Genomic DNA, 9,576 nt, shown 5'->3' with positions numbered 1-9,576 from the left:
AATTAAGTGATTTGACATGAAAACTTTCTCTGACATTATGATTTTTTCATCAAACCCCTCTCTCACACATCTCTCTGAGATAAATGTCAGAATTCAGACTCACCCATTCTTGGAGACTTCTCTCCCTCTCACAATCACTGACCTCCTTTAAGATCCCCCTCCCATTTCCATTACAATCATTTTCAAATTGAACCCTGTTCAGTCTGTGCTGCTGCGCTCCCTGTTGCTGGGTGAACATGCCTCAATCATACCATTGCGACCTTCAGAGCAGTCAATCCATTTCGATACCGTGGTTTTGAGATCAATGTTCAAGTAGCACCTTTTACTGGCATGGATCAGATATTATTGGAACTTCAGGCTCAGGAAAAGAACACAGGGCAGCACTGAGGAAAAGAAACTTTTTTCAAAACGACCTCTTTCTGCGGTTTGCAACATCATTTGTTTCACTTGCTCATTCGGCTCTATCTAGACTATTGTGTGCATTTCTGCAATCACATTAGCACTGGCAATGATGCAGGGGTGATTTACCAGGACATAGTCTGAGGAAAAGAGCTCCTGTTATGAAGAGAGATTGGATAGACTGGATAGACTTAGAGCAGAAGAGATCGAGAGGAGACATAATTGAGATATAGAAAATAATCAGGGATACGGATCGTGTAGACTGAAACTAAAGTTTGCCCATAATGGAGAAATCACTCACGGGGTAATAGATTTAAGAACAGAGGAAGAAATATTTGAGTGAATGCGCAGACATTCGTTTTGAAACGGCGGGTGGTTGAAATCTGGAACTCAGTGCATGCAAAGGTTGGAGAGGCAGAAATCCTCATATCTTTTAGAAGTATTCCGATGTGAATTTTTGTCGACAAGACGTACAAGGCTGTCGATCAAGTGATTTAAAAAAAGAGTTTGGATAGTTAATCAATTATTGATTTCCAGTACTGATACATAGGCTTCTTTTTGCATTGAACACCAGGGCAATACCACTGCCAGTCACTGCGTGAGATTGGGTTCATTTCGCATCCGGGACGGGCGCTTGCAGCTTGCGAGGGCTAACAGGCCAGAAACCTGCATTCGATTCCAGAATTATGTGACTGACTGTGTGGAATTTGCACACTCCTTTTCTCATCTCTTCCGTGTGGCTTTCTTCCGGCTGCTTCAATTCCTTCTCAATGTCCAAAGATGTGCACTTCAGGGAGATGGCAAACAAAACCTGAATGGACTGTACAATCAAAGACAAAATCAAAGACAAAAGTAGGAATCGCAGCTCAGGGAAACCGAATGACCATTTGGGATCAACAGGCCATTCCTTGGAACACCTTTTGATTCGCAATGTTAACTCTGATTTCTCTCCAACGATGTTGCCTGACCCCCTGAGCTTTTGAACTCATTTCTATTTTTGTCGGTGGATCAATAATGCGGGTTTAGAAAGATAGGGTGAGGGAGTGTGAATCTCTTCGGCGGCACAGAGCAGACTCATTTGGCCAAATGGTTTCTGTCTGCATTGCGTCTAATTCCATTAACTCTGATTCTATAAGTTTTTTGTGTCCTTTTTTTAGTCTTTAGTATTTCACATCTCCCCTGAAATGTGGTTTGCAGAACAGAACAATGGACGTTTCGGGCATAAGCCACCAAAAAAACCGTAACCACCCGCTGCTTGGGAAAAAAAACACTCCATATCCTGCCTTGGGACCCTGCAACCATACGGGATAAATGTGGATTTCAACATCTTCCTCAATTCCCCTCCCTCACATTATCACAGTCCGAAGCATCCAACTCGGCACATCCCTCCGGACCTATTAAACTTTTCCCCCTCTGACTTATCACTTTCTCCCTCGCCCCCATCCAATTAGCGCTTTTCCAGCTACCTTCCACCCAACCCCAACTGCCGCCCATTTATCTCTCCGCCCCCACCTACACGTCTAATTCCTGATGAAAGGCGTATGCCAGAAGCGTCGGTTCGCCTGCTCCTCAGATGCTGCCTGATCGGCTGTACTTTTCCCGCACGACAATCTCGTCATGGGGAAGATAAATCAGCTTAGCTCAGGCTCTTGATCTGAGACCGGAGAAGAGTGATTGCGGAAGAGTTGAAGGTGTACAGTAAGGGGATAGATACGTGTTATAGGAAGAAATTTCTTATGGAAAGTGTTTACAACCGTAGATAGACGTTAAATGCAAAGGCAGGATAATCAGAGGAGATATAGGAAGAACATTTTCATTCTGAGAGTGTTGTATAATTGGAACTCACTGAACGTGTGGTAAAGCTATGAGTCATCAAAACACTTCAGAAGTATATAGCCGAATACTTGAGAAGCTGGAGCACACATGGATAAGGAGCAGGTACTGGAAAATGGGGCGAAGACAAACAGATATCTGATCAAAGGTCGGAACACCATGTGGCAAATACCGATCAAGAAAGCATGGGTGGGTAAAAGCATGGATACTACTGTCGATCTGTTACAAGAGGTCTGTGGAATACTATACGAGCAAAAGGTCACTGTGGCAGGATGGGGCCACTGTGGCTGGATGGGATAAGCATAGTGGAATGCTCCTCCACCAATTAGCAGTGTCAGACTGGGGTTGAATGGTTACTATGACAGGCTGAGATAATAACAATTATTACCGTCAGCCTTGCCAGCTAAATATCATCATTGCAGATTTGGACAAGTCGTGACAATAAATCTTTAGGACTTGACATTAAGTATTTAATTGATAGTTAGTAGCGTCAGTCTGCTTGAAACACTTGTAGCAGAGAAAAGGCATTAAATATTTAATCAGCTTGGGACAGGAAAACATTGTGGTAGATGGGGTAGCGAAAAATCTAATCATGACAGGTTAGTCTGGGCTGTAAGATCATTGCAGCAGAGGTGGCAGTAAAATACATAATCGTGACAATAGAAAAACCCTATCGGCAGAAGTAGAGCGATAGTGGTTTATTGGATACTTGGAGTGAAATAATTCTGACTAACACAGTTGGGCATCCAGGTAAGCTAACAAAAATATAATAAAAGAAAAGGAATAAAGAGTCATGGAACCTGAGTTTCGGGTCGTTCAAGAAATTGCTTTCTGAGTGTCACGGTTTTTTGTCTGCAAATAAAAGATCTCATTGAAGAACTCCCCTGGAGATTTCTTATATGTTCTCGCTGACAGCCACAACTTTGAGTACAGTAAAACTGTGGCTAGCGCGGCTCGGTGGTGCAATGAAAAGTGCGTTAGATTTCTACAGCATTGTTAACGTTGCGATAGAAAGTTTGTTGTTTTGAGTTCCACCAGAATCGGAGTTTAGATTTCAGCTGATTCAATTATTATTCTGCTGATTCATCGTTAATTCCCGTCGTCTGGGGTTCTTGAAATTGCTGTTTAACACAGAAAATTCCTTACCCCCTTGTTGGTGAGTTTTGACGGAATCATATCATTTGAAGCATGATCCGACCAGAATGAAATGCTAACCCAGGGAACCTACAAATTTCGTGCAGAAACCCACTGAATCTAAACGCATTCCCTTCCAATAGTTGCGCAGGCATCATCGATTGCTTAAATGTCTTTTTCCCTTTGGGCGACATGCTGCTGTGGATGGGTCGGGGAAAGATATCGATGTATTTGGTCAGTCATAATGATGTCAAATGGCGGGGTAGGACCGGTGTTTGGAATAGCGTCCTCCTGTTACTCTCTGTCAGTGCTGTTTCTGACAGAGGGATTTCAACAATAACATGTTGAAGTGTGGATCTACACCACGGAATATCAAGGTCCTCCCATTTACCCTACCGCTCTCACACCCAGAATGGTGAGCTCCTATTGCAGCTTTAGATCAGACAATCGAGGATTCTCCCAGGCTCTCTGTCAGACTGCATGCTCCTTCACACAGGTTTCCAACTGAACACTTAGAGCAAGCAAACGTGGGCATTCAGGGACAGATTACCCCTCTGTTTTGCTCAGTTCTGGACACGGAGACGTACATGAAATTCTGACATTCTGAGTCTTACGGTGCATTCTTCCTACTTTACAATTTAAACTGGAATTGAGTTTATTCTTGTATCACACTCTTACATCTTCAGTGTTCATGGAAACCGTGCAACGTGATCATGGATGTAGGAATGGTGAAGATTGTTGATGAATGCAGTGTGCTTCATGTTACCAGTATGAACGTTCAGAAGTTTTATTGATTCGAATCGAAGCCGATCGAAGGAAAGGCCTGGCGACAACGGCAAAGTAACATTGTCTGTAAACATCGCAGGAACCAACGGAAACCCATTTTTCAATGAAGTTAATTTTGTATATTTTTATGTGTCCCCTTCCTGAACCTGATGCTTCAATAATCACAGTTCCATGTCAGTTTCACCTCGTCTGCGTTAGCTTTAATTTTAGGACCACAGCAAAAGTAGAGCAGTTGAGTTAAAGTTCCTAAGGTATGAGTACGGCATGTGACCAGCTTGCTGTCTGCGGCTTCAGTCGCGCAGCTGTTTCACGCCTGCCTCTTAAAGGTGCGAAAATGTCACGGTCGTAAGTTCAATGCTTATCTAAAGATCCTGTTACTGTCATTGACAAGGGATTATTAGTGCATCATACTAAAACGCAGTTAAAATCAATGTTGAGTAACGTCGCATTTATTTGAAAACTCCAGTTTCACATTTCTGTCAATTATTATCTGAAAAGCTGCAAATATTACCCAACGTGAATTTGCATCTGTGAACAGGGAAACAGAGGTGAAATTTTAGCTTAATGATTTTCTCTGATCGCTCATCCTGCACAGGATTACATTCTGGGAAAGTCTGTTTAACTCATTTCATGTCATTCCATTCCCGCAAACACGCACAGCTCATTATCCAATCAAAAGTATTAGATTTATCTGTTTGGGGAGTTTGAATGATGTCAGTAAGTCTGGCAAAGGCACAACAAGTAGTTTTGCGGTTGGGAGGAGCAGAGGGTGAAAACTGGGATAAGGTCGAGTCTTGTCACAGGATTTTTTAAGCGGAGATCAGTGAGTATTAAATGGACACACTCTCCTTTCGAGTGATTGTGACCAAATATTCAAGGCAACAGATGGCAATGACAATGATGTTTTACATCTACAGGCCAAACCTTACACACTGGAGGCACCATAGTATTACAGATCGGGAGAGCGGGGTAGTTGATGATCCTTATGCAAACCTGACACAGTGAGAAAATTAATCCCATGCTGTTGGTCTCACTTTTCTCATAACTAGTTCGTCAGTGGACTGAGCTAACCGACTTCCATTCAATGCAGAGCCAAACCAAACAGCTCAGTGTATTTACAATACATAATATTTCATGTAGAATGAGCTGCAACACCTATCAACGCCAGCAGCTCTTCTCATACTTAACATTTTCAGTTTCAGATATTATGCAATTTCTTTCCGATAAATGTTATGCACTTCGAGAGTATGCCCCTTTTGCCTCACCATCCAGGCAGGCCAGAATCTCTGTCGCTGTTAAATTCACTCCCTGATGAAATATAATGTAATTAACTCCTAAAATGATTTTATTTCTGAAAATTCATCTCCGATTTCAATAATTCTCAGAATAAAAATAAAATCTGCTCCAACCTTCTTCATCATTCCCCGTTTGTTCTGAAACTCGAACCTCGAGTTTCAATTCACCTAAACGAAGGAAGTTCCCTCAGATTTACCCTTACCAACGTCCCATCAGCTGGATAACCTCCATTCAGACACAACTAAGTCTTTCCTGATTTCTCCCGCATGATTCTTTATCTATCCCAACGTCCCATTAAATCTGCTCTTTCTTTTTCTAGTGATGTAATCTCAAAGTAACCGTCATGTATGTCTTTTTTATCGACTTTGTATCAAGTGAACTCTGACCGTGCCACTCCTAACGTCTTTTTATTCCAGTAAACACCACCGTGTCTTTCACCATGCCTTTATATCCCAGTAAAGTACAAACTGAGAAAGAATGCTGGGGTCCAATTCAACGCATGAAAACTCACCATAAGCTATGCAATCTTATTACCGACACAGGAAAGGTGGAAGCAATTTTAATTACAGCTGAATCGATTGGTTGCAGCAGCATCGGGTCAAATCCCTGTCACATACGTGACTGTTTTTCTTATATTTATTTATTCTCTACGTGTGCTGAAGTAACACAGTGAGGGATCAATGCCTGTTGTCAGACGCACATGTAGGGGCGTATTAAATACTGAAGTTATGAGATCCACGCAGTTTTTATTAGCATATACCATTCACTGTTCGAATCTCAGGCTCAGGAATTTGACAGAGAGCGAATTTGAGCGAAAGTTGAGCCGGGGAGTTTACCCCATTACATATCACGAGTTTATACGGTTGGTTTGTTGTTCACCTCATTTGTGTGTTTTGCATCATTGAGGATTTTGAAGTTGTCCTCTTTCTACAAAAGGCCCGTGCTTTTGCAACATTGTACAATAGATGCAGTACAATACCAGCCGATGCTGATTCAGTCTACTTATCCAGATATTGACCCCTGGGAACAGCACTGTGCACGCTCCTCGATTCTGGAAAACAACTTCCTCACAGATAATGTTACATTCCCGCTCTCATGGCTCTTTTCATTCCTTCGGTTTCTGTTTTGCACGTAATCCGATTCAATAGATCTGTGACTGTGTCATTTCTTTCCATGTGGTCAGATCTTGTGAACATAATATCACAGTGGGATTGGAAATGCTGGAACCAGTCGAGACTGTCAGCTCTCCCATATCCAACTTATCCCCAGGTTGTGTTCGATGATGCTCTGAATCGCTTCCTTGTCTTCCCTGTCACTCTGGGATGATGTGAGCTGTGAAATCTATGATCTGAACAGCAGGAAACGTGGAAAAATGTATACACGTCAGCTGCGTGAGCGATGGAACTCGCTGCAGTAACATCCCTTGCTGATTCAGGCAGCAGAAGCCTCCTTGTGACTTCGAGAAGCACAGATCCTGTTCCTGAATAACGGGGAGAGTTCTGCATTTTCTATCTATCTCAGTTCGCATTATTTGGACAAGGGTTCCGAAAAGAAGATGATTTTTTTGTGCATGTATGACCTCCCTTTTTTCCACCTTTCCAGAATTTCTATACTTCCCACTCCCGCCAGACCCCCACCCCGCTCCACAAACCCGTGTTTGATAGGGAGCTGAAGACCGCGTTCAAGCTGTTCCCCACCAACACTGCGTGACAATGGAGGATGAGTTCGACCAGTTATCAATGAAGACCGCCCTGTTCCGAGAAACAGCCAGCACAGCCTCCTGGGAGAAGCGAGTCAGAATGGAAAGGACCTGTGTTGAAAACTCTGTGCTTCTTTCACTCTGAAACAGCAGAAGTAGCCTTAGTTAATCAAAAAAAACTCACCTGATTTATGGTAACCACGTCTGACGCCATTCTGGCTCGTTTGTCTCGGGTGTGATTTTGCCTCAGACAGGTGACATACGAGCGAGAGGTCTCAAGTTCATCTTATGGATGAGTCTTCGAATTTTGCACACCACTTCATTTTTGACTGAGACGATATAATTTCGATGAGATCGAGTTCAGATAAAGATTCCAAAGCTTGAAAATATACACAAGCAAGTTCAAGAACCGGATCTTCTCGGCGTTGCTGCTCTGAGAAATGGATTGTCTAGCTTGAAATAATGCTGATCTTGCCAATGTGGATTTTGCCGAGGGCACATCCTATACGTAGTAACCTGAATTCCTGAGTCTGGTGAAATTTTGCTTTTCTCACGCTGTGATCTGCATGTCCTTGATTACTATGATCCGCCATTACCAATCACAGACAACGCTTTCCATGGACTTAGGTCCATGTGACTATCAATCAATCAAAGCACAGCCATTTCCTCATTGCGTGGAGCCAGCAGAGCGAAGGTGGACTGCATGGCCTCAGTCTGCAGTGTGACACATTTTCTGATTCTGACTGAAATTGCAATTAATACAACAGAATTGCTATCTGATCCCATTCCCTTGTTTGGGTGTTAAGCGCTCATCTCAGATCCAGCCTGCTCTCACCCAAAATAAGTGGAAAACTCAGGCACACTGTGATCACTGCAATCAAGGGATATCTTCACACCAACGTCATTGACAATTCCAAGATAAAGTTAGGACTACAGGTGCTGGAGATCCGAGTTGGTAGTGTGATGCTGGAAAAACACAGCAGATCAGGAAGCATTCGAGGAGCAGGAAAATTCAGTTTTCAGGCTTAAGCCCTTCCTCAGGAAAAAGATTTGTGAGTTGGGGCTGAGACATAAATACAAGTGGTGTGGGGTTGAGGGGAAATAGCTTGAAAGCAATAGATGGATGAATAGGAGGGAGAACACAATAGGTCAGAAGTGGCAGTGATGGAATGGGTCGAGAGGGCGGTGGCAAGTTGAAGGCTTGTGTTTGGGGGAGGGTAAATGACGAAACTGTTCGAACTCACATTTATCCCGTGTGCTGTTCGAGGACCTAAGCCAGAATGTGTAGCGTTCCTCCTCCAGGCGTTGGGTGGTAAAGGTTTGGCAGTGGAGGAGGTCCGGGACCTGCATGTCTTTGACGAGGGAGGAGGGAGAGCTGAAGTGTTCAGCCACGAGACGGTGAAGTTCGTGGGTGCAGGTTTCCCAAAGATGTTGTCGCAACTGATATGCAGGAAGGTGTCCTGTCTCCCTGATGTAGAGGAGACCACACTAGGGGCAACGGATGCAGGAGATGACATTAGTAGCTGTACAGGTGAATTTCTAACGGATGTGGAATGATCCCTTCGGGCCTTGGTTGGAGATGAGGGGAATGGTGTGGGTGCTAGTTTCATCACTCCTTTCGTGGCAATGAAACATGCCACTAGAGGGTTGTGGTCTGGTAGATGGAAATGTGGACATGAAGAGGGGTTCGTGGAGGGAATGGTCTTTTGGGAATACTGGCAGGGCTGGGTAACGAAATATATCTCTGGTGGTGGTGTCTATTTGGAGGTGGCATCAGTGGCAGGATATGATGCGTTTAATGCGTAGGTTGGTTAGGTGGAAGATGAGCACCAGGCGGTTCTGTCTTTGTTGCGTTGAGTGGCGTGGGGTTTAACGGTCTTGGTGTGTGAAGTGGAGGAGATGCGCTGGACGGTGTTGTCAACCACGTGAGAAGGCAATTTATGATGGTGCGAGAAGGAGACCAACTGTGTCTTTCTGAGTGTAATTGGTCATCCTGGGAACACATGTGGTGGAGGCGGAGGAATTGGGAATAAGGAATGGAGTTTTTACATGAGATAAGGTTGGAGGAGATGTCGTCTAGATACCTGTGGGAGTAGGTGAGCTTGTAGTATATATCTGTAATTAGTCAGTCGCCAGAGACGGTGATGGAGAGGTCCATGAAGGTGAGGGAAGTTGCCAAGATGATCCGGGTAAATTTGAGGTCGGGGTGGAAGCTGTTGTTAAAGTTGGTGAGCTATTCAAGCTCCTCGTTGGAGCACCAAGTGGCGCCAATGCATTCATCGATGTAGCAGAGGAACAGGCGGAGGATAGTGCCTGAGTAACTGCGAAAGATGGACAGTTTCGCGCATCTGACAAACAGGCAGGCATACCAAGGTCCCATGCGGATACCCATGGCTACCCGTTCCGATGGAGGAAGTGGGAAGATTGGA

This window comes from Hemiscyllium ocellatum, chromosome 29 (assembly GCF_020745735.1).
Source record: "Hemiscyllium ocellatum isolate sHemOce1 chromosome 29, sHemOce1.pat.X.cur, whole genome shotgun sequence".
Classification (NCBI taxonomy): Eukaryota; Metazoa; Chordata; class Chondrichthyes; order Orectolobiformes; family Hemiscylliidae; genus Hemiscyllium; species Hemiscyllium ocellatum.
The sequence above is the reverse complement of the archived record's forward strand: the minus strand, read 5'-3'. Positions refer to the sequence as shown.